Source organism: Ambystoma mexicanum, chromosome 12, assembly GCF_040938575.1.
Source record: "Ambystoma mexicanum isolate Mex_15411 chromosome 12, UKY_AmexF1_1, whole genome shotgun sequence".
Lineage (NCBI taxonomy): Eukaryota > Metazoa > Chordata > Amphibia > Caudata > Ambystomatidae > Ambystoma > Ambystoma mexicanum.
In genome coordinates, this window is record NC_090936.1 from 860,432,149 (window position 1) to 860,459,717 (window position 27,569).

Here is a 27,569-nt window from a genome sequence, read left to right on the forward strand (position 1 = left end):
AGTGTTGGGCCATCTTCAGGACAGTGATGATTTAATAAAAGCTTAGCGTCTTCACCCTTTTTCGTATGAAAAGCCAAATCTAAAAACATAAATTAAACAGAAATTACAATGTGTAGCGGTCTGGTCTCTTATAGATGGTCTCAAGGTGATGGCTTGATAGCTATGCCATAGAAACTGCACCTACCTGTGGCCGAAAAAATGGTTGTGGACCACGGAGATGAAATTGTAGGGTATCTTCTGTATTCCCCTAATCTATAACCCTGCCGAATGGAGAAATAGAAAACAAGGTAAATTACTGCCTTGTATATAAGTTGTAGCACTCACTAACTACTGGACATTACGTTTACAAATGGCATTGCAGAGCAAACTTACAGGTACCCCTTTGACAGTGGGTGGAGCTTCAGAGTTCTGTGCCTCCGACTCGTATCGTGAAGTAATTTCAGATTGGAGTCACTTCCTTCGACACTCAACCTCGTGGTGTCTATTAAAGGGAAAGAAAGAAAAGGAGAGAAGGGTGTTCACTAAATTACCCTTCTGGAATTTATTTAGTGTGAGCCAGCATGAAACATGTGCTACCCGTTGGTGAGTGCAGTTACATCTAGTGGAACTCAGCCCTGTATATGGAGTGGCTGCAGGTGATACAGCCGCATGGTCCGAGCGCTCTAATTCGTTAAATACGAGGCTGGTGCGTGGAGTGATGCGCGTTACTCTAAAAATGACTGTGGGTGATGCTGTCACACGGACCGAACGGTCTTATTCGCTAAATGGCGAGGCTAATGCGTGGAATAGTACTCATAGCTCTAGAAGAGAGCGCTGCTCCTCACCTTACTGGGTCGTTTAAGCGGAATGATGATCCTGCTCGGTCGGCATTTGCTGGCTTCTAAATGAATCGAGTCAGGGAAGGGGAGGGGCTGGGCGTATTTAAAGATCACGTGAAGCCCAAGGCAACGTGGAACTCTGCTAGAAAGGCGACGCGAGTGGCGTAAGGGCTGCGATTTCCCGCGAACCTGGCACATGCCTCAAATGCTTACGGGGGTTTCAGTGTATAGAGAGGCTACATATTGAATGGCTAAAACTGTACGATGTCACTGTTGTAGTGAGTCGGCCACACTGTGGTCTCAATTATAACACATAAATGCATGATAGTAAAAAGACTGTGCAATAGTAACATCACATAAGACGGTCTTTTTTCTTATTATCACCATGGGAGATAAGGATAGCACGATTTAGTGTAAAATGTATAGTGTTCATGTATTTTGTGCAAATATGTCACTGCAGCTAGTGAGTGGAATACATACTTCCGACACTGATGTAAGTGTCATGGTGAAAAGACAGTGGACATTATTAGTTTAGTCTCACACTGCAATTAAGAGAGTGGAGTGAGCAGGCTCTTAATCTGAGCCGTTTAAAGAAAAGCTCTCCATTCAACGGCTACATTTAATCCATTTTGGACTGTTTTTAAATTATAAATCCATTTTTGTTCAGCTTGGGTAAGGATTTTATCTTTGTCCCCATTGCGGCGAGAAATTTGTATGACTTGGATGACACACCAAAGAAAGTCTGTACATTTATGTTGTTTTTTGGAGAAATGGGCCACTAATGGTTTATTATCAACTGCATTGCGAATGCAGGATTTATGCTCATTTATTCGTTGGCGAACTGGTCGTTTGGTTTTGCCTATATATACCATCTCACATGGACATATAATGGCGTAAACCACCCATGGTGTTAAGCAGTTGGTAAACTCTTTCAACTGAATGGTGTAGTGACACAGAGTGATTTGTTTGAGAGTAGTTGTTTGTGCACACACTGAGCAATGGCCGCACCGATGGTGACCAGTTAGAGGCGGGAGGCCCCACAAAGATGTTTGTGTAAATTTCTTGGGTTTGACAAGTTGATACGAATGTACCAAATTGTCTTTAATGTTAGGTGGTCTTTTGAAGGCAAACCTTGGAACCGAGGGAGTGAAATCTTCGGTATAGATCATCTTCCAATGTTTGCGTATGATCTTTCTGTATGTGTTACTGATCGGACTATAGGTACTAACACAGGTTAGCTTGTCTTCTTGATGTTTTAGTGTGGATTCCAACATACTAGTGCGATTTGTATGTAACACACGTTTATAGGCTCTCTGTATCGTTTTGTGAGGATAGCCTCTCTCTTTAAGTCTTAACTTAAGGCTTTTGGCATGTATTTTGTATTGTTGTACATCTGTGCAGTTTCTGTGAATACGCAGAAACTGGCCATAGGGTAAACCCTCTTTCAAACTCAGGGGATGAAAGCTCGTATAGTTGAGCAGAGTGTTTCTATCAGTTGGTTTTCTATAGAGGACTGTTGCAATTGAACCTCCTGTAGTTTTCTGAATTTCTAAATCTAGAAACGGTATTTTGTTTAGGTTAGTGTGAATTGTAAACTGGATGTGAACATTCTGCAAATTCAGCCACTGATGAAACAGGGATAGTTGCTCTGAGGTGCCACTCCATATTAAGCAAATATCATCAATGTATCGTAGCCAGTTTTTGATGTAGTTTAGAAAGGGGTTGCGGGAGCTGTAGATGGATTGTTGTTCTAAATTATCCATGTACAGATTAGCCAAGTCTGGGGCAAAGGTGGCTCCCATACTTGTACCTTTCAGTTGATTAAAAAACCGGTCTTTGTATAAGAAGAAATTCTCTGTGAGAGCTAACCTGATGCATTCTATAATGAATGCAGTCGGAACTTGGTGTAAAGTTTCTGTACGTCTCTCTAGGTATTCAGCCATCACCTTAAGACAATCATCTTGTGGGATACTAGTGTATAGGCTCACTACATCTAGGGTTACCAAGATATCTGTTGGATCTAGATGAACATTTTCTAGCATTTTGATCATGCTCGTTGTGTCTTTCACATAGGATTTCATTTTGGAAACAAATGGTCTCAGAAACCAATCAGAATACATTGATAAGGGTTCTAGGACGGAGTTAATGGCTGCTACAATTGGTCTACCTGGGGGTTGTGTCTCATGTTTATGAATTTTTGGAAGTAGATAGAAGACCGGAATGGTAGGATATTGATTCACCAAGAATTCTTGTTCCTCGGGGTCTATCCAATTTTCTTCCAGAGCATATTTCATAAGGCTGTGAATTTCTTCTTGCAGCCGAGGGGTAGGGTCAGCTGGAAGTTCTCTGTATGAGGAGGTGCATTAAGATGTTTCATTATTTCGATCTCATAGAGTTCTTTAGTCCACAGCACTATTCCCCCTCCTTTATCCGCTGGTTTAATTATCAAGTTCTCGTTGGTTTTAAGAGCTTTTAGTGCTTCTCTCTCTGCCTTTGATAGATTGTTCTTTGAATTGTTTTGGTTTTTAATCACTTGTTGAATTTCCCACGAGATCTTTTGTTCAAAGGCTATTATTGCCGGGCTGACCATAGCGTTGGTAGGTACAAATTTAGAGGATGTTTTAAGTCCTGTGATGGTCGGAGCTTTAGGAGTCAAAGTTTTGTTTCTGAAGAAGTATTTTAGACGTATAAGTCTATAGAACTTCTGTAATTCAACTTCTGTCTCAAAGGGCCTGGCTTGTGTTGTGGGGACAAATGACAGTCCTTTTGATAAGACACTTATTTCCGTAGGTGAGAGATCATAGGAAGACAAATTGTAGATAGGAATTACCAGGTTTGTCCTGGTGCTGGCCAGTTCCTGGTATTCATCCGTGGGGGGACTTGTGATTTGTTGCGTCCGCGTTGTCCCCTCCCTCGAAAAAATTGTTGTGGGGGAGGTCCTGCGGGGCCTTGTTGCCCCGAGTCTGATCCGCTACTTGTGGATGCATTGGATGAATTGGAAAAAGTCACAAATGGTCTTCTTCTGTTACCCTTGTTGTAGGGTCTTGTTTGGCTAGCTTTTTGGATGTCATCATAATAAGACTCCACAAGGTACGGATAAGTTTTGGTCTCCTTATATTGTTCCACATCTTTTTTCAGTTTCCAGATTTTTTTATCAAGAATTGTTTTCTTGAAGGTAACCATCTCTTCTTCAATTTTCGCCAAAGTTTCTTTCAGATCTTTTATAATGTTCTCATGTTGAATTTTGGCCTCCAAAGTCTCTATTTCTGCTTTCTGTATTGCTACTTCTTCTTCTGATGTTTCTATAATCAGAATTAGTAGATCTCTTGAACATTTATTGCTTACAACGCTAAATCTGTACTTAAATTTAGTGTTACTAATAAACACTCGCGGTATATTTTTTATCTGTAATCCCTCTGGAATTGTTCCGGCTTTGAGATATGCCAGCATAAGTTTCCCATGAGATTCAGTTCGAATCAATTTTTTCTTTTTCTGAGTTAAAAGTTCTGCGTCACTAGACTGCGGAGCACTTACAGCTTCGTTAGGAGTATCTCCCAACAATGTAGGCTGGTTGATGAGTTTTTTATAATACTCATCAGAGAATGACACTAAATTTTCAATGTCCATTTTATCACTTCTTGACACACCACTAATGTGTGGTACCAGAAATGAAACCCAACAACCAAGGGTTGTCCAAAGGTAGGTATAATGATGGGTACTCCCAAATTGTTTTGTTATCGGGGGGTCAAGTCTGTAAACAGGGAGGATAAAGGGGAGAAAAGAAACAGAGTAACAGACTGACTACCCCTCTCTCTAAGGTCTGACGACACAACAGGTACAGGTGCTTGGAGACTGGTGTGTGAATCAACAGCAGTGACCTTGAGGGAGAGACAGTTCCCGCAACCCCTTTCTAAACTACATCAAAAACTGGCTACGATACATTGATGATATTTGCTTAATATGGAGTGGCACCTCAGAGCAACTATCCCTGTTTCATCAGTGGCTGAATTTGCAGAATGTTCACATCCAGTTTACAATTCACACTAACCCAAACAAAATACCGTTTCTAGATTTAGAAATTCAGAAAACTACAGGAGGTTCAATTGCAACAGTCCTCTATAGAAAACCAACTGATAGAAACACTCTGCTCAACTATACGAGCTTTCATCCCCTGAGTTTGAAAGAGGGTTTACCCTATGGCCAGTTTCTGCGTATTCGCAGAAACTGCACAGATGTACAACAATACAAAATACATGCCAAAAGCCTTAAGTTAAGACTTAAAGAGAGAGGCTATCCTCACAAAACGATACAGAGAGCCTATAAACGTGTGTTACATACAAATCGCACTAGTACGTTGGAATCCACACTAAAACATCAAGAAGACAAGCTAACCTGTGTTAGTACCTATAGTCCGATCAGTAACACATACAGAAAGATCATACGCAAACATTGGAAGATGATCTATACCGAAGATTTCACTCCCTCGGTTCCAAGGTTTGCCTTCAAAAGACCACCTAACATTAAAGACAATTTGGTACATTCGTATCAACTTGTCAAACCCAAGAAATTTACACAAACATCTTTGTGGGGCCTCCCGCCTCTAACTGGTCACCATCGGTGCGGCCATTGCTCAGTGTGTGCACAAACAACTACTCTCAAACAAATCACTCTGTGTCACTACACCATTCAGTTGAAAGAGTTTACCAACTGCTTAACACCATGGGTGGTTTACGCCATTATATGTCCATGTGAGATGGTATATATAGGCAAAACCAAATGACCAGTTCGCCAACGAATAAATGAGCATAAATCCTGCATTCGCAATGCAGTTGATAATAAACCATTAGTGGCCCATTTCTCCAAAAAACAACATAAATGTACAGACTTTCTTTGGTGTGTCATCCAAGTCATACAAATTTCTCGCCGCAATGGGGACAAAGATAAAATCCTTACCCAAGCTGAACAAAAATGGATTTATAATTTAAAAACAGTCCAAAATGGATTAAATGTAGCCGTTGAATGGAGAGCTTTTCTTTAAACGGCTCAGATTAAGAGCCTGCTCACTCCACTCTCTTAATTGCAGTGTGAGACTAAACTAATAATGTCCACTGTCTTTTCACCATGACACTTACATCAGTGTCGGAAGTATGTATTCCACTCACTAGCTGCAGTGACATATTTGCACAAAATACATGAACACTATACATTTTACACTAAATCGTGCTATCCTTATCTCCCATGGTGATAATAAGAAAAAAGACCGTCTTATGTGACGTTACTATTGCACAGTCTTTTTACTATCATGCATTTATGTGTTATAATTGAGACCACAGTGTGGCCGACTCACTACAACAGTGACATCGTACAGTTTTAGCCATTCAATATGTAGCCTCTCTATACACTGAAACCCCCGTAAGCATTTGAGGCATGTGCCAGGTTCGCGGGAAATCGCAGCCCTTACGCCACTCGCGTCGCCTTTCTAGCAGAGTTCCACGTTGCCTTGGGCTTCATGTGATCTTTAAATACGCCCAGCCCCTCCCCTTCCCTGACTCGATTCATTTAGAAGCCAGCAAATGCCGACCGAGCAGGATCATCATTCCGCTTAAACGACCCAGTAAGGTGAGGAGCAGCGCTCTCTTCTAGAGCTATGAGTACTATTCCACGCATTAGCCTCGCCATTTAGCGAATAAGACCGTTCGGTCCGTGTGACAGCATCACTCACAGTCATTTTTAGAGTAACGCGCATCACTCCATGCACCAGCCTCGTATTTAACGAATTAGAGCGCTCGGACCATGCGGCTGTATCACCTGCAGCCACTCCATATACAGGGCTGAGTTCCACTAGATGTAACTGCACTCACCAACGGGTAGCACATGTTTCATGCTGGCTCACACTAAATAAATTCCAGAAGGGTAATTTAGTGAACACCCTTCTCTCCTTTTCTTTCTTTCCCTTTAATAGACACCACGAGGTTGAGTGTCGAAGGAAGTGACTCCAATCTGAAATTACTTCACGATACGAGTCGGAGGCACAGAACTCTGAAGCTCCACCCACTGTCAAAGGGGTACCTGTAAGTTTGCTCTGCAATGCCATTTGTAAACGTAATGTCCAGTAGTTAGTGAGTGCTACAACTTATATACAAGGCAGTAATTTACCTTGTTTTCTATTTCTCCATTCGGCAGGGTTATAGATTAGGGGAATACAGAAGATACCCTACAATTTCATCTCCGTGGTCCACAACCATTTTTTCGGCCACAGGTAGGTGCAGTTTCTATGGCATAGCTATCAAGCCATCACCTTGAGACCATCTATAAGAGACCAGACCGCTACACATTGTAATTTCTGTTTAATTTATGTTTTTAGATTTGGCTTTTCATACGAAAAAGGGTGAAGACGCTAAGCTTTTATTAAATCATCACTGTCCTGAAGATGGCCCAACACTAACCATTTAGACCACCGTGAACAACGATGGGACTATTGAAAGGGGCCGAAACATATGTCGACCTATAGAAAATTCAATTGTGTTTTTTCTAATTGTTATACATATTAACAACAACTAATATGTTTGAGGAAATTATCAATTGCCGCACCCAATTGTCACAGAATGATTGCACTGATATGAATGGTATGAGTGAGATATGACAAAGCCCATCAGTATATATTTTTCTACAAAAATTCTTTTATCAGTACCTATTAAAGAGATTTATTTATATATATTTGGTACGGTTCTGTTTAAAAACTGTCTCTCCCTCAAGGTCACTGCTGTTGATTCACACACCAGTCTCCAAGCACCTGTACCTGTTGTGTCGTCAGACCTTAGAGAGAGGGGTAGTCAGTCTGTTACTCTGTTTCTTTTCTCCCCTTTATCCTCCCTGTTTACAGACTTGACCCCCCGATAACAAAAAAATTTGGGAGTACCCATCATTATACCTACCTTTGGACAACCCTTGGTTGTTGGGTTTCATTTCTGGTACCACACATTAGTGGTGTGTCAAGAAGTGATAAAATGGACATTGAAAATTAAGTGTCATTCTCTGATGAGTATTATAAAAAACTCATCAACCAGCCTACATTGTTGGGAGATACTCCTAACGAAGCTGTAAGTGCTCCGCAGTCTAGTGACGCAGAACTTTTAACTCAGAAAAAGAAAAAATTGATTCGAACTGAATCTCATGGGAAACTTATGCTGGCATATCTCAAAGCCGAAACAATTCCAGAGGGATTACAGATAAAAAATATACCGCGAGTGTTTATTAGTAACACTAAATTTAAGTACAGATTTAGCGGTGTAAGCAATAAATGTTCAAGAGATCTACTAATTCTGATTATAGAAACATCAGAAGAAGAAGTAGCAATACAGAAAGCAGAAATAGAGACTTTGGAGGCCAAAATTCAACATGAGAACATTATAAAAGATCTGAAAGAAACTTTGGCGAAAATTGAAGAAGAGATGGTTACCTTCAAGAAAACAATTCTTGATAAAAAAATCTGGAAACTGAAAAAAGATGTGGAACAATATAAGGAGACCAAAACTTATCCGTACCTTGTGGAGTCTTATTATGATGACATCCAAAAAGCTAGCCAAACAAGACCCTACAACAAGGGTAACAGAAGAAGACCATTTGTGACTTTTTCCAATTCATCCAATGCATCCACAAGTAGCGAATCAGACTCGGGGCAACAAGGCCCCGCAGGACCTCCCCCACAACAATTTTTTCGAGGGAGGGGACAACGCGGACGCAACAAATCACAAGTCCCCCCACGGATGAATACCAGGAACTGGCCAGCACCAGGACAAACCTGGTAATTCCTATCTACAATTTGTCTTCCTATGATCTCTCACCTACGGAAATAAGTGTCTTATCAAAAGGACTGTCATTTGTCCCCACAACACAAGCCAGGCCCTTTGAGACAGAAGTTGAATTACAGAAGTTCTATAGACTTATACGTCTAAAATACTTCTTCAGAAACAAAACTTTGACTCCTAAAGCTCCGACCATCACAGGACTTAAAACATCCTCTAAATTTGTACCTACCAACGCTATGGTCAGCCCGGCAATAATAGCCTTTGAACAAAAGATCTCGTGGGAAATTCAACAAGTGATTAAAAACCAAAACAATTCAAAGAACAATCTATCAAAGGCAGAGAGAGAAGCACTAAAAGCTCTTAAAACCAACGAGAACTTGATAATTAAACCAGCGGATAAAGGAGGGGGAATAGTGCTGTGGACTAAAGAACTCTATGAGATCGAAATAATGAAACATCTTAATGACACCTCCTCATACAGAGAACTTCCAGCTGACCCTACCCCTCGGCTGCAAGAAGAAATTCACAGCCTTATGAAATATGCTCTGGAAGAAAATTGGATAGACCCCGAGGAACAAGAATTCTTGGTGAATCAATATCCTACCATTCCGGTCTTCTATCTACTTCCAAAAATTCATAAACATGAGACACAACCCCCAGGTAGACCAATTGTAGCAGCCATTAACTCCGTCCTAGAACCCTTATCAATGTATTCTGATTGGTTTCTGAGACCATTTGTTTCCAAAATGAAATCCTATGTGAAAGACACAACGAGCATGATCAAAATGCTAGAAAATGTTCATCTAGATCCAACAGATATCTTGGTAACCCTAGATGTAGTGAGCCTATACACTAGTATCCCACAAGATGATTGTCTTAAGGTGATGGCTGAATACCTAGAGAGACGTACAGAAACTTTACACCAAGTTCCGACTGCATTCATTATAGAATGCATCAGGTTAGCTCTCACAGAGAATTTCTTCTTATACAAAGACCGGTTTTTTAATCAACTGAAAGGTACAAGTATGGGAGCCACCTTTGCCCCAGACTTGGCTAATCTGTACATGGATAATTTAGAACAACAATCCATCTACAGCTCCCGCAACCCCTTTCTAAACTACATCAAAAACTGGCTACGATACATTGATGATATTTGCTTAATATGGAGTGGCACCTCAGAGCAACTATCCCTGTTTCATCAGTGGCTGAATTTGCAGAATGTTCACAGCCAGTTTACAATTCACACTAACCCAAACAAAATACCGTTTCTAGCTTTAGAAATTCAGAAAACTACAGGAGGTTCAATTGCAACAGTCCTCTATAGAAAACCAACTGATAGAAACACTCTGCTCAACTATACGAGCTTTCATCCCCTGAGTTTGAAAGAGGGTTTACCCTATGGCCAGTTTCTGCGTATTCGCAGAAACTGCACAGATGTACAACAATACAAAATACATGCCAAAAGCCTTAAGTTAAGACTTAAAGAGAGAGGCTATCCTCACAAAACGATACAGAGAGCCTATAAACGTGTGTTACATACAAATCGCACTAGTACGTTGGAATCCACACTAAAACATCAAGAAGACAAGCTAACCTGTGTTAGTACCTATAGTCCGATCAGTAACACATACAGAAAGATCATACGCAAACATTGGAAGATGATCTATACCGAAGATTTCACTCCCTCGGTTCCAAGGTTTGCCTTCAAAAGACCACCTAACATTAAAGACAATTTGGTACATTCGTATCAACTTGTCAAACCCAAGAAATTTACACAAACATCTTTGTGGGGCCTCCCGCCTCTAACTGGTCACCATCGGTGCGGCCATTGCTCAGTGTGTGCACAAACAACTACTCTCAAACAAATCACTCTGTGTCACTACACCATTCAGTTGAAAGAGTTTACCAACTGCTTAACACCATGGGTGGTTTACGCCATTATATGTCCATGTGAGATGGTATATATAGGCAAAACCAAACGACCAGTTCGCCAACGAATAAATGAGCATAAATCCTGCATTCGCAATGCAGTTGATAATAAACCATTAGTGGCCCATTTCTCCAAAAAACAACATAAATGTACAGACTTTCTTTGGTGTGTCATCCAAGTCATACAAATTTCTCGCCGCAATGGGGACAAAGATAAAATCCTTACCCAAGCTGAACAAAAATGGATTTATAATTTAAAAACAGTCCAAAATGGATTAAATGTAGCCGTTGAATGGAGAGCTTTTCTTTAAACGGCTCAGATTAAGAGCCTGCTCACTCCACTCTCTTAATTGCAGTGTGAGACTAAACTAATAATGTCCACTGTCTTTTCACCATGACACTTACATCAGTGTCGGAAGTATGTATTCCACTCACTAGCTGCAGTGACATATTTGCACAAAATACATGAACACTATACATTTTACACTAAATCGTGCTATCCTTATCTCCCATGGTGATAATAAGAAAAAAGACCGTCTTATGTGACGTTACTATTGCACAGTCTTTTTACTATCATGCATTTATGTGTTATAATTGAGACCACAGTGTGGCCGACTCACTACAACAGTGACATCGTACAGTTTTAGCCATTCAATATGTAGCCTCTCTATACACTGAAACCCCCGTAAGCATTTGAGGCATGTGCCAGGTTCGCGGGAAATCGCAGCCCTTACGCCACTCGCGTCGCCTTTCTAGCAGAGTTCCACGTTGCCTTGGGCTTCACGTGATCTTTAAATACGCCCAGCCCCTCCCCTTCCCTGACTCGATTCATTTAGAAGCCAGCAAATGCCGACCGAGCAGGATCATCATTCCGCTTAAACGACCCAGTAAGGTGAGGAGCAGCGCTCTCTTCTAGAGCTATGAGTACTATTCCACGCATTAGCCTCGCCATTTAGCGAATAAGACCGTTCGGTCCGTGTGACAGCATCACTCACAGTCATTTTTAGAGTAACGCGCATCACTCCACGCACCGGCCTCGTATTTAACGAATTAGAGCGCTCGGACCATGCGGCTGTATCACCTGCAGCCACTCCATATACAGGGCTGAGTTCCACTAGATGTAACTGCACTCACCAACGGGTAGCACATGTTTCATGCTGGCTCACGCTAAATAAATTCCAGAAGGGTAATTTAGTGAACACCCTTCTCTCCTTTTCTTTCTTTCCCTTTAATAGACACCACGAGGTTGAGTGTCGAAGGAAGTGACTCCAATCTGAAATTACTTCACGATACGAGTCGGAGGCACAGAACTCTGAAGCTCCACCCACTGTCAAAGGGGTACCTGTAAGTTTGCTCTGCAATGCCATTTGTAAACGTAATGTCCAGTAGTTAGTGAGTGCTACAACTTATATACAAGGCAGTAATTTACCTTGTTTTCTATTTCTCCATTCGGCAGGGTTATAGATTAGGGGAATACAGAAGATACCCTACAATTTCATCTCCGTGGTCCACAACCATTTTTTCGGCCACAGGTAGGTGCAGTTTCTATGGCATAGCTATCAAGCCATCACCTTGAGACCATCTATAAGAGACCAGACCGCTACACATTGTAATTTCTGTTTAATTTCTGTTTTTAGATTTGGCTTTTCATACGAAAAAGGGTGAAGACGCTAAGCTTTTATTAAATCATCACTGTCCTGAAGATGGCCCAACACTAACCATTTAGACCACCGTGAACAACGATGGGACTATTGAAAGGGGCCGAAACATATGTCGACCTATAGAAAATTCAATTGTGTTTTTTCTAATTGTTATACATATTAACAACAACTAATATGTTTGAGGAAATTATCAATTGCCGCACTCAATTGTCACAGAATGATTGCACTGATATGAATGGTATGAGTGAGATATGACAAAGCCCATCAGTATATATTTTTCTACAAAAATTCTTTTATCAGTACCTATTAAAGAGATTTATTTATATATATTTGGTACGGTTCTGTTTAAAAACTGTCTCTCCCTCAAGGTCACTGCTGTTGATTCACACACCAGTCTCCAAGCACCTGTACCTGTTGTGTCGTCAGACCTTAGAGAGAGGGGTAGTCAGTCTGTTACTCTGTTTCTTTTCTCCCCTTTATCCTCCCTGTTTACAGACTTGACCCCCCGATAACAAAAAAATTTGGGAGTACCCATCATTATACGTACCGTAAATTAATGCCAGACAGTAGTAAATGGGGACTAAGATTACCAGTTAGATCTACTGAAAACCCCTTCCCATTTCTCACGAGTGTCAACAGACCAGATGCTGGGTGACCTCTCGTGCCTTTATAAGCCAGGTTAAAAAGGGTCGTATATCCATCCGAGTTGGCTCATGGGTGGGCCAGGTTTCTTGGAGACAGATGATATCCAAGGCTCCGGGAAATAACTCAACATCCACTGGCAAGTGAGCAAATCCCAGGGTATTCCAAAAGGCTAGATTCCATGCAGCGCCTAGTTGTTAATTGCCCAATTTGGGTGCAGACTGTGACCTTTAATGTGTTGGCAGTATCTGCAGGTTCTCTCTGTATCTCATTTCATCCTCAATCCGTGTGTTCTATTGGTGAGAAAGTGACTTAAAAGGATAAGCTGTGCATTCAAAGCCCATGAGCAACAGAAGATGGGCTACATCTAGAAGTGATGATCTAGTCCCCCTAGATTTAAGGTGAAGAGTCACTTTGTCAGTAACTTGCTCCACAGGGAAAGCCATGATCAAAATGTCTTCTGAGCAGAGGAACTTCAGCAATGGAATGTTATGTAGCAATCTGAGAACATTGGCGTGATTCAGAATGAGATCATCATTAGCTGGTAGTATTCATTCAAGACTGATGGTATACACTCCGATGGACGATCCACCATGCTCCTCTTTGTCGGATGGCTTCATTTGGGCCATTTGGGAATAGGATACTTGTGTAGGATCAAGGAGGAGCACTTAGAGTATGGTGCAGGTCTGCCCTTTTTGCTACCACTCAATTCGAGAGGACAGGGGAGTTGTTTTTTTGAGAAACCATCAATCTTTTTTTCTGCAAGTATCTAGAAGGAGCCATGCGAATTCTGAATTAAAGGATTGGGAAGTCTAATGTGCAAGTTCAAAACTTGATTTGATCTTTCCATGTAGTCTCTTGTTGCTATGTTAGAGATCCTTTTAACAGGGACTAGCGAGAACACCGAGATGGGCAGGTGGTCAGAAGGAATTGTGTGATAAGCTTGAGCATCCGACGTCCAATATCCATCTTCAACGGAGTAAGTAGACATATTGAGTAGATCGCTCTGAATAGAGTTGTTCACATCAATCCGCTCATTATCGTCTGTGTCCTTTTTCATTACAGTTTTTGGATGGTGAAAAGGGAAAGACTCGCTTGGCCGAGACAATATCTTTTCGTGGACATCAGAATGTGAAATATCATGAGAAAGAGGTAGGTTCATCATAAATGAGCAAGCCTTATTGGTAGCACGATTTTTGGGCACGGCAGGTTTTTAGACTTTTTTTGGCTTGTTTTATTTAGTTACCTTTTCTTTTTACTTTGAAATATCAAGAAAGGTTGGGTCAGAGGCAAGCCCGGTATGTTTGAGAAATTGTTAGTGGTGGACGAGGAAGAAGGTATCTCAATTGCCCCCTGTGCTTCTTTCATTGGTAATACAGCTGGTTGTATAGGTGGTGGTAAGATTTGAATACAGGGTGTTTGTGCCAGCTGTATAAACAAACCATCCATGTGAATACACATAAACAATGTTTATCAACTAAAACTAATGGTATGTGGCAAGTCTATTTTTAACTTATGACTGAAGGCTGGCACAGGAAGCAGCTCCAGGCGGAGCTTAATTTGCTGAGTATGTAGGAAATGCCATGCTCTGCTTCTGTTAATAAGGAAAATGGCATTGTTCCCAGGAAGCATCTGCAGGCAAGAGATTATTTTAGATGTTATTATAACACATAGGAAGCTGTATGAAGGAAATAAAATGCTCTCCTTCTTTTGATAAAAAATAATAGCACTGGCCCCCAGGAAAAGGTATGTGCTTTCACCCCCTTAAAAGGACCCTTCTGACTGCAGCAGGCATACTGTCAAACCCAGTGTCCGAACGCCTGCCTGATGATCCCCTGCAGTGACAACTAATTGACTTGGAAGATGTGATTGCAGCTCTGCCCGGGGTGCCTTGCTTCTCAGCTGGATTTGATCCTGGGGGTGTAAACACTGCAAGAACTCCTGCAAAGCCTGCTGATTGGAATCTGGGCCAGTTTGCTCAAGCATTTATTTCAAAAACAGCAAAAAAGGTGAGTTTGGGGGGTATTTCAATACTTTAATGTATTGTGTTTGTGGTTTTTCAATTTATGTGGTTTTATTCAAGCTTGAAAAGGCTTTTTTAACTGTATTATTGATAGGCAGACATTTTTGAGACAGGCCATGAGCAGTCGCTTTTTGAGACAGGCTGTGCATTTTTAAATTGAACAGGTATGTGCTTTTAATGGCGTGTTTGTAAATGTATAGTTTACTTTGAATGCCGTGTGGTTTTGCATATCGCCTAGGATATTGCATAGATATGGGTCATGCCGGATTCTATTTCTATGCGTGGACCTTATGTTTTAGAACTGTTATTCAATACTTTAATGTATTGTTTTTGTGGTTTTTACAATTTATGAGGTTTTAATCAAGCTTGATAAGGCTTTTTTCACAGTTTTTATCGATAGGAAGGCCCTTTTTGAGTCATGCTGTGAGGCACCCACAAGCCCTTTCAGAGACAGCTGTGCATTTTTAAACTAAACAGCTATGAGCTTTTAATGCCATTTCTGAAAATGTATAGTTTGGTTAGAATGCTCTGTGGTTTTGCATGGAGGCTAGGATATGGCATATATATTGGTAGTGCCAGATTGTGTTTTTATGCGTGGAGTTTATGTTCTAGAACTGTTTTGAAATTTTGACTGCAACACTTTGGAAGAAGTTGAAAATGTGTAAAGGGTTTTGTAAGTGTTTAATGTTTATAGCACCACTACACAACCAAACAGACACTCACACAATCATTCAGACACTTCAATATTAAAGTGTAGAGGAGCAGCTGCATGTCTCTGCAGGAGGTCCTGCCCCCATACCTCCAATATTTTGGAAGCCTGAGATTGTGCTGTGTTTGAAACCAGCAATTATGCCAATACTGCAGCATATATTTGAAAGAAGGTACCCATTGAGAAAACCCTATGGAATGTATCCCCAAAGGGATGATAATCTGAGGGAGTAACTCCCTGAAGGAATATGAAAAAGAGCAAAGAAAGAAGTCTGTGACGTCATAAGAGAGTATGAACAACGTCTCAGTATATTGGCTGAAGAGGATGTATAGATCCTACAGAAACTAATGACAAAGTAAAGAGTCAATGGAACTTTTTAATATGAAAAAGATTATACGTGCACGAAGTACTGAAGAGAATCAACCATTCAATAATTGTACAGACGCTGAAATGCAAGGTAGACTAAGTCATCATAGAAGCTGGCTATATGTAGTGAATAGAATTCAGGCGAAGCCACCATGGTACAGGAGCAGTACATCGGTATCATGAATTTTTGTAAGCCAGGACACATGAAGAAGAAAGGCAGAATTGTGTTTCAGCAAGAATAAGCTGACATCGTGGAGCTGCCTTGCGAGGTTGTCAGGCCTGTAAACAAGAGTGAAGCAGCCAAGGTTGGCTATCTATTCTGGAAAGGAGTCAACGTGCAAAGGATGAATCATCCCTTGTTAAGGTGCAGAGAAATAAAATCAAGAGGGCCATGTTTTATTCAGTTAGATCATTTAAGACCTGCAAAATGGACCAAATCGTGGTCTCCTGTCACGTGAGCCAAGGATGAAAATAGAGTCAAACTTGGAGTCCCAGAACATGATAGTGAATGCCTGCACTCCCATGTATTCCCAGAGACAAGGATACTTTGCAAGGCCAAGTTCAAAGACAATCTTCAGGGCAGAAGGCTTGGGTGATGAGAGATGCTGGGCTAATTGGGTGTGGAGGTAGAGTTAGGCCCATCTCCTTGCTTACGTGCTGCTAAATGAACCAAATGTTCCAGATATAGCACAAGCATGCCAACCAATTTTAGTGGTCCACGTAACAAAGGACCTTATAGTTTAAATACCAATGAGAAACCATGTATCTAATGGTTTTAAAAATGACATGTTTTAGAGGTAGGCATGTATTGCCCACCTGACAGTGGGCAGCCAGTCGAAATCCTAGTTCCTATATAATGTGTACTTAGATGTTCCTCTTAAGCCTATCCTGATACAAATCAGGTTTTTTATTATTTGCCTCATAGAATGATGTCACCTCTGATGTATTTTTAGTATAAAATCAATGTTGTGTGAAAAGGTTGTTGAGAGAAATACGTCTGTTGATGTTTGTTGTAACTCCCTGTTTTAGATAATTGTTAATAAAACAGTACTTTGCCATCTTCCTGAGTTGGTTCAGTTATTTCGACTCAGAGTAATTCTGTGAACTCGTCCATTGCATGCACGTTCCAAGGGGACATAAATTCAAGTGGTAGCGGTGCGGATGGTTCAAAAAGATCCTATATAGTTTGTCGCCAGAGTTTTGGATAATAGGGCATTCTCTGTCCCTATTTGGAAGATCCCAGAGTTTCCTGTGGAGAGCGACCGATGGAAATAAACATGCAAGGAGAACCGAGACGATGGGCAGGTCCCTGTTTGACAAAATCCCTGCCCGGTTTCCAGGGCACACTGCGGACAAAATGTGAAGTGGTCGGATTGAAGGAGGAGTTGATAACGAAGGCCCGAGTCCATAACAAATGGTGAGTAGGCTAAAGGGAATGGCAAATAAGGGGACGGGATTGTGATAATCTTTGAGTAATGGGGAATATTGTAAAGAGAAAGGTAGCGCCTAGAAGCCCTGACTCAAGAGAGTTAGAAGGAGACATCTCAAATCCCAGAAGGGGTAGAGTGAAATATATAATGCGTAATCAGGATTACAAAACGTGATGTCTCAATCCCTTACCATTCTCTGCCGTATTTTTATATTACCCAATTTAATCCAATAAGTGAGACTTATAAAACCTACTAATTCATCACCAGAATAATCATCCCTAAAAAGCTCTTCATCTGTCAATCTATATCCGTCAGTGAGGGCTATCACTGCTCTCCATCGTCTCCCCTCATCATGTTCCATGGACAACCACTCTTTCCCCTCTGACCACTGCTGCATCTTACTCTAAAGGAATAACCAGTCTTTCTTCATCATCCATGGGTATTGCTGGTCTAAACAAAAACTTTTCAGATATTCTCAATATTGTATCTACCAACTTAGGTAACCACGATAATAAAACAGGCACTCATACAAAAATATCTCTGGGTCTAAGGGGACTCCTCATAATGCTTTCTGCCTTGTGAAGGCTAATATAAATTCATCCATATTCATACAATGTATCCCTGGAGTGGAACACACTATTCCATCATCAGTAAAAGATATTGGCCCTCATTCCGAGTCATGCCGGTAAGTATCGGTATTTTCCGGCATGGCGTAAAGTACGACACTGTGCTGGTTGTAGGCCGAAAATTATGCCCCATTCCGAGCTCATGGACACGCGCTTTCCGCCATGCTGGAAAAGGACCGCGCGGCCTGCCGCAAAACTCCCCGAAAAAGCCCTACCGGCATGCAGCGACACGTACAGTACAACACCGCCCTGTAAGCATTAGCGCCAGTGCATAATGATGACTGTAATTTACGTTGACCGTAAGTTACGGTGACAGTAAATTACGGTCACCGAAAAAAAAGGAACCGGAAATTACGACATTGCACAGGAACGGGAAGGAGAGCGGCGGCCAACTTTAAAAACACAATCCATTGCCATCGTCAGCAGCCAGCAGCCCTGTGAGGAAACTAAAGTTGGGAACCGGACCAGGCACCGCAGGACATGCCGAAAGCACCAAAAAGGGTAGGGGATCGCATCCGCAAGCAGAGATTCTGCCCCGATGAACTCCAGGCCATGGTGGACTACCTGGCAGAGCATGCCGATGTAGTCTTCAGTAGCGCCTCCGCAAGAAGGCCATCTGGACGGAACTGGCACAGAGGGTGAGCGCTGTTGGCAACACCCCCCGCACCACCAGGGACTGCCGCAAGCGGTGGGACGACCTGCGGGTGCGGGTGCGGGGCCTCCTCTCCAGCAACCGCAGCCAGGCCCTGCAGACGGGAGGTGGGCCAAGTACCCCAGTACAACTAGAGCCGTGGGAGGAGACCTGTGCGGAGCTCATTGGCACTGAATCGATTGAGGGCGTGGGGACCATGGAGTGCGGGGGAACGACTTCTGCAGAAGGAGGTGAGTGTTGACAGTGTACACTGGCAATGTCCATTGCATGATGTAAACTGACCCAGGGGCCATGGAAGGCACCCTCTCGTGTTGCCCTCCCCCCATCCAATGCATCCCCCCATCCAACAAATGCTGAGGCAAGTGCCGCCTAATGCTGGCCCAAGTGCGAGTACATAACGCACATCAACCATAGTGCATTGACTTGCACAGCCCATCATGCACACTGTCCAGCGTGATAGGCATGGTACCGGCCAAAATGTACATGACCAGGGCACAAAGAATCACTCCCAAACATGTGTATATGTCATCACCATGCACATGTACCACTGCTATAGCTACCCCCTAAACCAAACAAACCGTAAATGACCGAAATGTCCATGCAACCATGTATGCAAATAGGACATTGCACATACACTAATGTTGTCCCTCTCTCCTACCCCAACAGACACAGACCATGACAGCACAGAGCCCCAAGGAAGCCGCCCAAGCACCTCTGCGGGTACTGGCAGGGTCAGGCCAAAGTCAGCAGGAAAGAAAAACATCCCCCAGCCTACGGAAAGGCCACTTGAAGCTGGCAGACCAGCAACCCACGCAGCCTTGGTGGCAGCAATTGTGCAAACCCCTAGCTTGGCACAGTCGAGCATCTCAGGTGAGGCTGCTGCTACCGCGCCGGATGAGTGGGAGCCCAGCCCGCAACCCATCCAGGGGCCCATGTCGGAGGACAAACAAGACAGCATGCACATGCCGGAGCCATGCCTCGTGACCCTGGCGTCATGCAGCGACTCCGGGGATGCACAATCACCCGTGCACAGTCTTGCACTTGACCCGCAGGGGTATGACCTCGTTCCCCCAAGTCCACCCATACCATCCCCTGCAGAGCATGCTGGTGCAAGTGGATCCTCAGATGGTCTCCCTTCTCATGACCAGCACCGGGTGCGCCAGTTGAGCGATCTCATTGAAAACTATATTGAGGACAATCGCCAGGCCAGGGCAGAACTACATGAGGAACTAATCCAAATGCGGCAGTCCCTCACCGACTGCACCACCAGATTGTGCGACTCCCTGACGGACAGCACGACCCGGCTATTCCATGTCCTGAATCGCATAGCGAATGCCCTTGAGGCAGGGCAACACAATACGGAGCCACAGCAGGAGGACACGTCCGCGACGAGGCCACGCAATGCAGCCCAGAGAGACGCACTCGGCGTTCCTTGCGTCACCGGGATTTGCCTCCCCCAGACAAGGGGGGCAAGAGACATTAGCCATTCCTGCCACATGTGGGCCCCACACCCTACATGGGACGACTGCTCTGGAGTTGGGGGGAGGAGGGAGGGGGGTGATGGTGTGTTCTGGAGTTGGGGGGAGGGGGGAGGGGGGTGATGGTGTGTTCTGGAGTTGGGGGGAGGGGGTGATGGTGTGTTCTGGAGTTGGGGGAGGGGGTGATGGTGTGTTCTGGAGTTGGGGGGAGGGGGAGGGGCATGGGCAGTTGCTGATGTAAGCACTATTTTTTTTTTCATTACCACAATACACAATTGGTGTCGTAAAGTTCAACCGTTGTGGACATTGATCATTGCACATTTCTTTATTGACTACTGCCAGTGCATGGTGTACAAGTATGCACGAGTCTGTTGCCCTGTGTGCCCATGTCATGACACCCTCTACTGACTTGTGTCCTGGAGACCTTGTCCACTGTAAGTACAGAGCATTACATGGCCCTCAAGTGCACAGCCTCAATGGACCTTTGTTGGCACTGCACCTTCCGCCTTCACCGCATCGTCCTGTGGTTGTAGCAGTTCCATGTCAGGGGTGATAGCCGCTCACGTAGGGATGCACTTTTTGTCCATCTGCACATATGGCATGGGCCCATTCGACACCAGATACCATTGGAGGGGTCAGCCACCAGTTCTGGTCCGCCGGCACATATGTGCATCACGCAAGCCTGGTGACTGCTTCATCTACACGCATGGACGGGTATGGCCATAGTCTGGTTGCCCCATGGGCCTGTTCAGGGGGTTCATGACAGGGGTCATGTGGCTTGCTGTCAAGGGACAGCCAACAACAGCTGCATGTGTCGCCAAATGAGGTGGGTGTGTGGACTGTCATGGTGGAGAACAGTACTTGGCTGTCATGGCAGGGTTCCAATGATGGCCATCTGGACATGTCCATGAATGTATTGGGCACGATCAGGGACACAAATATGTGTCCGGTGCAATGTAATGCAGTGGGGTGTTGTGTATACATGATGGTCCGTGAACGATGGTGTGGACATCTTGAGGTACATGTTCCTTTGTTGCATGCTGGTGTCCTGATGTCGGATCATTGTGGTGCTGTGTACTGTGTTCATTCTTATTTGGGTGTGATGGCTGTAGTCTGTGGAGCATGGTATTCATCCTGCTCTGATCCATTCTATGGTGATTCCCAACACTCCTATGGGGGTGCCATGCCGGTGACGTGTTTTCGTACCCCTGCTGCCCTCTGTGAATTCCACTCCCAGGGATGGGTCTCCAATGTGGTGCAAGGCTGGGGGATGCCACATTGTGCATGTGCAGTGTGTCCTCCGATATGCGCTTGCGGTTGTGGTGTCCGCTAATGAGTGGTGCTGGTGTAGTGTGCTTAGCCCTTTGTCAGTTGGTGGAGATGTAGTGTGATGTGGGTGCCTTCTTCTGGCAAAGTGGGAATCTGTTCACATGTGCCGTTGCACTGGTTCTGTGGCAGGTTTTTTTTTGGGGTGAACTCCGTACAGTGGCTTCATCGTTTCAATGCAGTTGGTTCATGCAGGCACCCACCCCGTGGCACCAGTGCACTTGCATGACACAGCCAGATGACTCAACAGCCAGCCAGACAGGTCATCCTGCATGTTGGGCCATGTGGCGCGGTGGCGTGGTGATCAGCTGGCCATTTGAGTCATGTGTAGTTGTTTGGTGTCGGGCCCACCCATGTGTGCGGTTCTTGGTAGCGTTGCATTCCATCTGCACGTAGGGGGAGTGGTATTGTTTGCAGTTGCTGTCCGCAATGTGCATGCCAAGCTGGTCCACATACGACCTGTGGGTGCTGTCAGGGGCACCATTGTCATTTGGCATGCCTCCATTTGCATTAGGTCCAGCTTTACTGTTGTGTATCTCATGGGTGGTCCATGTTGGGGATTGGTGGACCCTTGTGTGCTTGGGGAGGTGTAACGACACTTGTATATGTGGCTGCATAATGGACGGTTGTGACATGCCACTGTGTGCTGGCGGGTGCCTTTGGCATGGGTGTGGGGCACAGGCAACACCATCACTTGTGCCGGGTTGGCACTGTACATTTGTATGGTGCTCGCTTTTCTTGTGTCTGTGGCGCAATATGGTGGTGACGGTGTCACGGTCTGGGTGGTCAGGGGTGTCTATCTGGTAGGACTTCTCCTAGAGCGGCCAGACATGCTGCGTGTGCATGGGGGCTGCTGAGGTGGTAACGGAGGCTGCACTGGTGCTGCATGCAGGGCCTGGCTCCCCCCTCCTTCTATTCCCTGTGTCTCCTCAGTGGGGGCGTGTTGTTGTTGCAGGGGTTTGTGTGATTGTGGCCTTGCTTGTTCGATTGGTGTCATCTTGGTGTGGGAGGGGGGTGGTGTGTGGGTGTGTTCCTTTTCTGCTGTGGCAGACTCCTGGCCTCCGTCTGTGTTGCATGTGTGCACCTGTGGCTCTGGGTCCCACTGCTCAGGGTTCTTTACTCCTTCTCTGAGATGCCTGTATGTACTCCATGCCAGTAAGGTACTTTACGGCCTTGAGGAGGCCGTAATTTACGTGCGCTCCTTACTTACGGTTTACGCCATGCCGTTAATTTCGCCATGGTGGGGCGCGCGCGCGACCCAAGACCGTAAATTACGGCATTGTAGTTTACGGTGCTGTAATTTACGGTCTGAGGGGTCGGAATGGCATGGAGCGGAAAACCATGCCGGTAAATCATTACCGGCATGGTTTAGACCTTACCTCCATGCTCGGAATGACCCCCATTGTCATCAAGTCCCATCCTAGTATGTTAACTGGTGTCTGCCGAGAATATAACAAGGGCATCGACATATCATTTTCTCCTATAGAGATTGGTAATTCGTCTGTAAAAAGAACTAAGCTCATCGCCCCAGAGAATCCCTGCACATTCATGGCAATGCTTGACATTGGGTATTTTCCCTCCCAGACCCAGTAACAAGTTGCTTCAGTGTCTACAAGGAACAAAAATGTCTTGCCTCCGATCATTACCTTGACCCTTGGTTCCTCTTGGGGGTCTGGTGTCACTGAACACATCAGGTCGCTCAGTGGGCCGTCCTATTGTGGATATAAATTCATCCCTGTACCTGTGAAAGGATTTCATTCTACCACGGTCACACTCCCTAGTTTAGGTGCAGGTGTTTACAACATTTCTACATTTGCATTCCACTGTGGTACCATGGCCTGTTGTGTCTGTGCTTGCTGGATCCGTATCTGTTGCGCTTGGATAGGCACTTGCTGTGGTTGCACTTGTGGCGATTGCATTTGCAATGCAGCAAGCTGTGTTTGCAGTGGTTGCAGGGCACATGCTTGATTCTGCATGTAATCTTGGGCATAATATTCCAGTGGCTCTGTATTATATTGTGGAACATAACCCATCCCGTGCCCCTGGGTCCATTCCCTCTTCCTCTTGGGTAGAAATTGTACCCGCTCTGATCCATAGGCTATACTACATTACTTTGCTGCACTGGTCGCAACACACCCCTTAGTCATCAATACTGCTCCCTCTATGGCTAGTTTTGACAATTGTTTCTGAACTAACTTTGCTTCCTCCTGCTTTCCACTCTCTGCTTTCTACTTAACGTATTCTTCTCTTGTAACAATCAGCAATGGTGCATGATAGTCTCTTGAATTTCTAGCCATGGCTTTGCTTCCATCGCTACCTGTTTCTTCATCTGCCCTTGCGCTGGCTCGGGAAGTCGTTGACATAAAATGTGCTAAAATAATTCCATTTTGTCCCACAGTTCCCTATCTCGAGACAGCATCTCTCTTGAATATCTTGAATAAAGGCAACAGGATCTTCATCCTCGATCATCTTCCTAGTCATGATGTACCCATATATGATGTATTGGGATATTGTACTCGCCATACATCTGCTCTGCAATTATTAAATGGCACTCCATTGTGTGTCATGTTTTCTGCAGTCACACCTGCATATTCTGCTGCTTCCAAATTTCATCAGCTCTCTGCCCTAGGATGGCTGCTAGCATGCCTTTTATGTCACCTATAGCTAACGTCATTCCTGATGTCATTCTTTCTAACTCATAAATCCACTTTCCTGCACCTGGAGTCAAACTAGGTAATTTACATATGAAATTATCCTTGTCTTTTTGTGGCCACAGAATATATTGTGGTTGTCCTCCCGCTTTCTCTAATAATGGAAATTGTAAAAACCCTGATGCATAATCATACCCACCTACGCTTTTTGTCTTCCAGGTGGGGCTAGTCTCATCCATTTGTCTCTGTCCTGGTAGTGACCTTAATCTGCTTACATATGGTGGGGGTACATCGCCTGCACTGTGGGACTGTGCTTGTGGTTGCTCAGTGTATGGTGTTTGTTCTGGTTTTTCTTCTTTAGGGTCCTCTAGGTCTGACCATTGTACCTATTTCCATATACTCTAATCTTTCAAGAAACTACCTGCACACTCTCTTCGCGCTGTCTTGTTTTCCTCCATTTCTTCGTCTGACATCATTAAGCCCCAGCTTGTATGACGTTCATCCCTTTCCACATTATCAAGATCTAGTCTACTTAAAGCCAGCATTCTATGCTCATCTGTTAATGCGTCACCTGACCCTCCTCCTGTTTCACTCGATAAAGATCCTTCAACATCCTTTTGGGTTTTATTCCCATCTTTATCTCTCATTAACTATATAAATCCCCAATCCTATTCCCTATATTTTTTTGCTTCATGCTCATCAGCCGTATTCTTGGTATCACTTGCAGATCCCTCTGGGGCTGTAGTGACTCTCTCTCTTCCTCAAATCATTCTTGTGCTTCGATCGGCATCAGGCTTCTATGAAATAAATAATCTATCTCATCATTCTTTAGTGCCCTACTTCTGTTCATCTCATCTTCCCTTTTTCTCCTGTCACTTCTACTCTTCTAGTCTGTCTTTTTCTTTCCGTACCTTCTTCATTCTTCCTTTCGCATCCTCTCTTTTTCCTTCTCTTCTTTGTATGCTGTCTAGTGTTCTCTTACTTCCTTATCCCGCTCTTCTCTTTCTTCCCTTTCTTGAACCCATCAATCCCCTTATCATCTAACTTAAGTAATATCTGTCCTCCCATCCATTTATTCTGTGCTATTGTTACTCCCTTAGCCTTATCTTTCACATGCATTTGTCTCCTTGCCTCTTCCTCCATCTCCATCTGTCTGTCCTGTCTGTTCTTTCTCTCATCACACTGTTTACTTTCATTGTGTGTTGACATATATTTGCGTTCTCTACTTTTGCTCTTCTGCATTACCCTCACTGTTATAAGTGGGGACTTGTGTGTTGGATTAACATACCCCGCTCTTGCTTTCAATTCCTTTAAAGGACAAAATCCCAATTCCTCAGTACCTGTGCTCTTGTTTTCCGAAGAGGAAAGATTAATTTTTTCAGGAGTGGTAAGAGGAGCCAAAGTCCTTCTTAGGCTGATTAAGCATCCAGTCCTTCTCAGGTGGATCTTCTTTCTCGCTCTGATGTATTTTCCACACGTCTAAATGGCCAATCCTTTCTGTAACTTCTTCCCCTTGTATGTAGCATGTATATATGTTGTCATATGTCACAATACTCTTTTTGACAACAAACCCTCTTAAGGCCATGGCATGAGTGTTTTATTAGTTGTGCCTCTGAACACTGCGGTGATAGTGTCTTATCTTGGGTGTATATCTCGGCAATGTCCTGCATAGGTGTACAAGAGGAGAGTCAGTCCCCCATGATGACATGTCGATCTCGACTGTCAATACTTACCAGACATTTTATTCTTGTATTTATTTTTATCAAGTATACAGCACTGATTATTTTAAGCAGGCACCATCAATCGCCGCTTATTACCCCAAAACATTTTTTGAATGTGTTTTAATTTATTTATCATTTTTCATATTAAATCAACAATCATGTACAAAATAAAACTCCAAATACAGAAGGTAATAACTGCAAATTTGTGTAACTCTTGAAACATATTTAATACAGCGGCTTCAGCGTTTGCAAAATTTGACTGCCCGGGTTGCCACAGGCTCCCCATATATCTCCTGTGCTACGCTCTCTGCACTGGTTGCCAGTTGCCCAGAGCATTGCTTTCAAGGCCCTTTGCTTGGTACACCATGCCCTGCATGTCCAGGGTGCTGAATATCTCTTCAATAAATTCTTCCGGTACTTTCCTACATGGTCTTTATTTTCTGCTACCGCGGGCCTACTTGTTGTTCCCTTATTTCGACGCCCTCGCATTGGTGGCAGAGAGTTCTCTGTCGCCTCGGCTCGACTATGGAATACCCTGCCGCTGATCCTGAAAACTCTTCAAATCACTTTACCTTTAGAAAGACACTGAAAACCTATCTCTTTTAAGATTGTGATTGTAGGCAAGGCTGTTCTCTCTCCTTTCAGCACCATGATGCTTTCTGACGAACAAGCACTTAATAAGTTAACATTACATAACATATTCAAAACAGTTCTTGAAATTTGAAGTAACCAGCAACAGTAAAGAAAAACATCCCTCGGGTTTCCAACTAACAAACACAAAACCACAAAAATGGCACACAGAAATACATACATGTACATCTCACCTCTACAGCACAGATCAAATCCATTCCACAACATCTTTCACAATGCACCCCTGAATCATATGTCAGTTATACAAATCATTAAACAGTGTCCACAACTCAAGGTAAACATCTTCATGGACCCTGTTCAACACATCACCTTCTCATAACTAGACCAAACCTGTATCTCCACCAACCAATCCCCCATTCATGGTTTCTTTATAGTATTCCACATTTTCAAAAATGTTTTTGCCACAACCACTAAAGCTTTATTGATCCACTCGTCATATTCTTCAGTAACTTCACACCTCCCTTCACCTGACAACTCCTGAGCAGGTAATCTAGGGAACTCAATATGTAGCACCTCACCAATCCTATCCAAAACATCCCCCCAGAACCCTCTCACTCTCGAACAATTCCAAAGCATATGCAGCAATTTGACCCTCTCTCCACCACATCCCCAGCAAGTATCATCATTCAACAACCCCAAGCCACACATCCACATAGGTGTCCAATACACCCGTCCCAAAGGCATCTGCCTGACTCAAATTCATATCCAATCTGGACCAGAAACCAACCCTGAGCAATCTACCCCACTCATCAGGTGAAATTACACAATCTAGATCATCTGACCCAATCCATCCCAGTCTATCCCAGGAGCCTAAATGTGATTGTTCCATAAGCATCATAGTAGTATAAGTAGACATCATGTGCAGTGACATCCAAAACATTGTACAGAGTTCTGCCTTAGCCTCCAGTGTAGCACCCAATATACTTAGTCTGTAGAACAGCAAAGATTGCATCACCCTATAGCACCTTGGCTCCCTTTTCCTCAAGTGAAACCTCTGCCGAAGTTCCCAGAAACCCACCATTCTCCCCTCTTTCAAAACATCCTGCACCCTCAACACACCCCTCATGATCCAGCCATG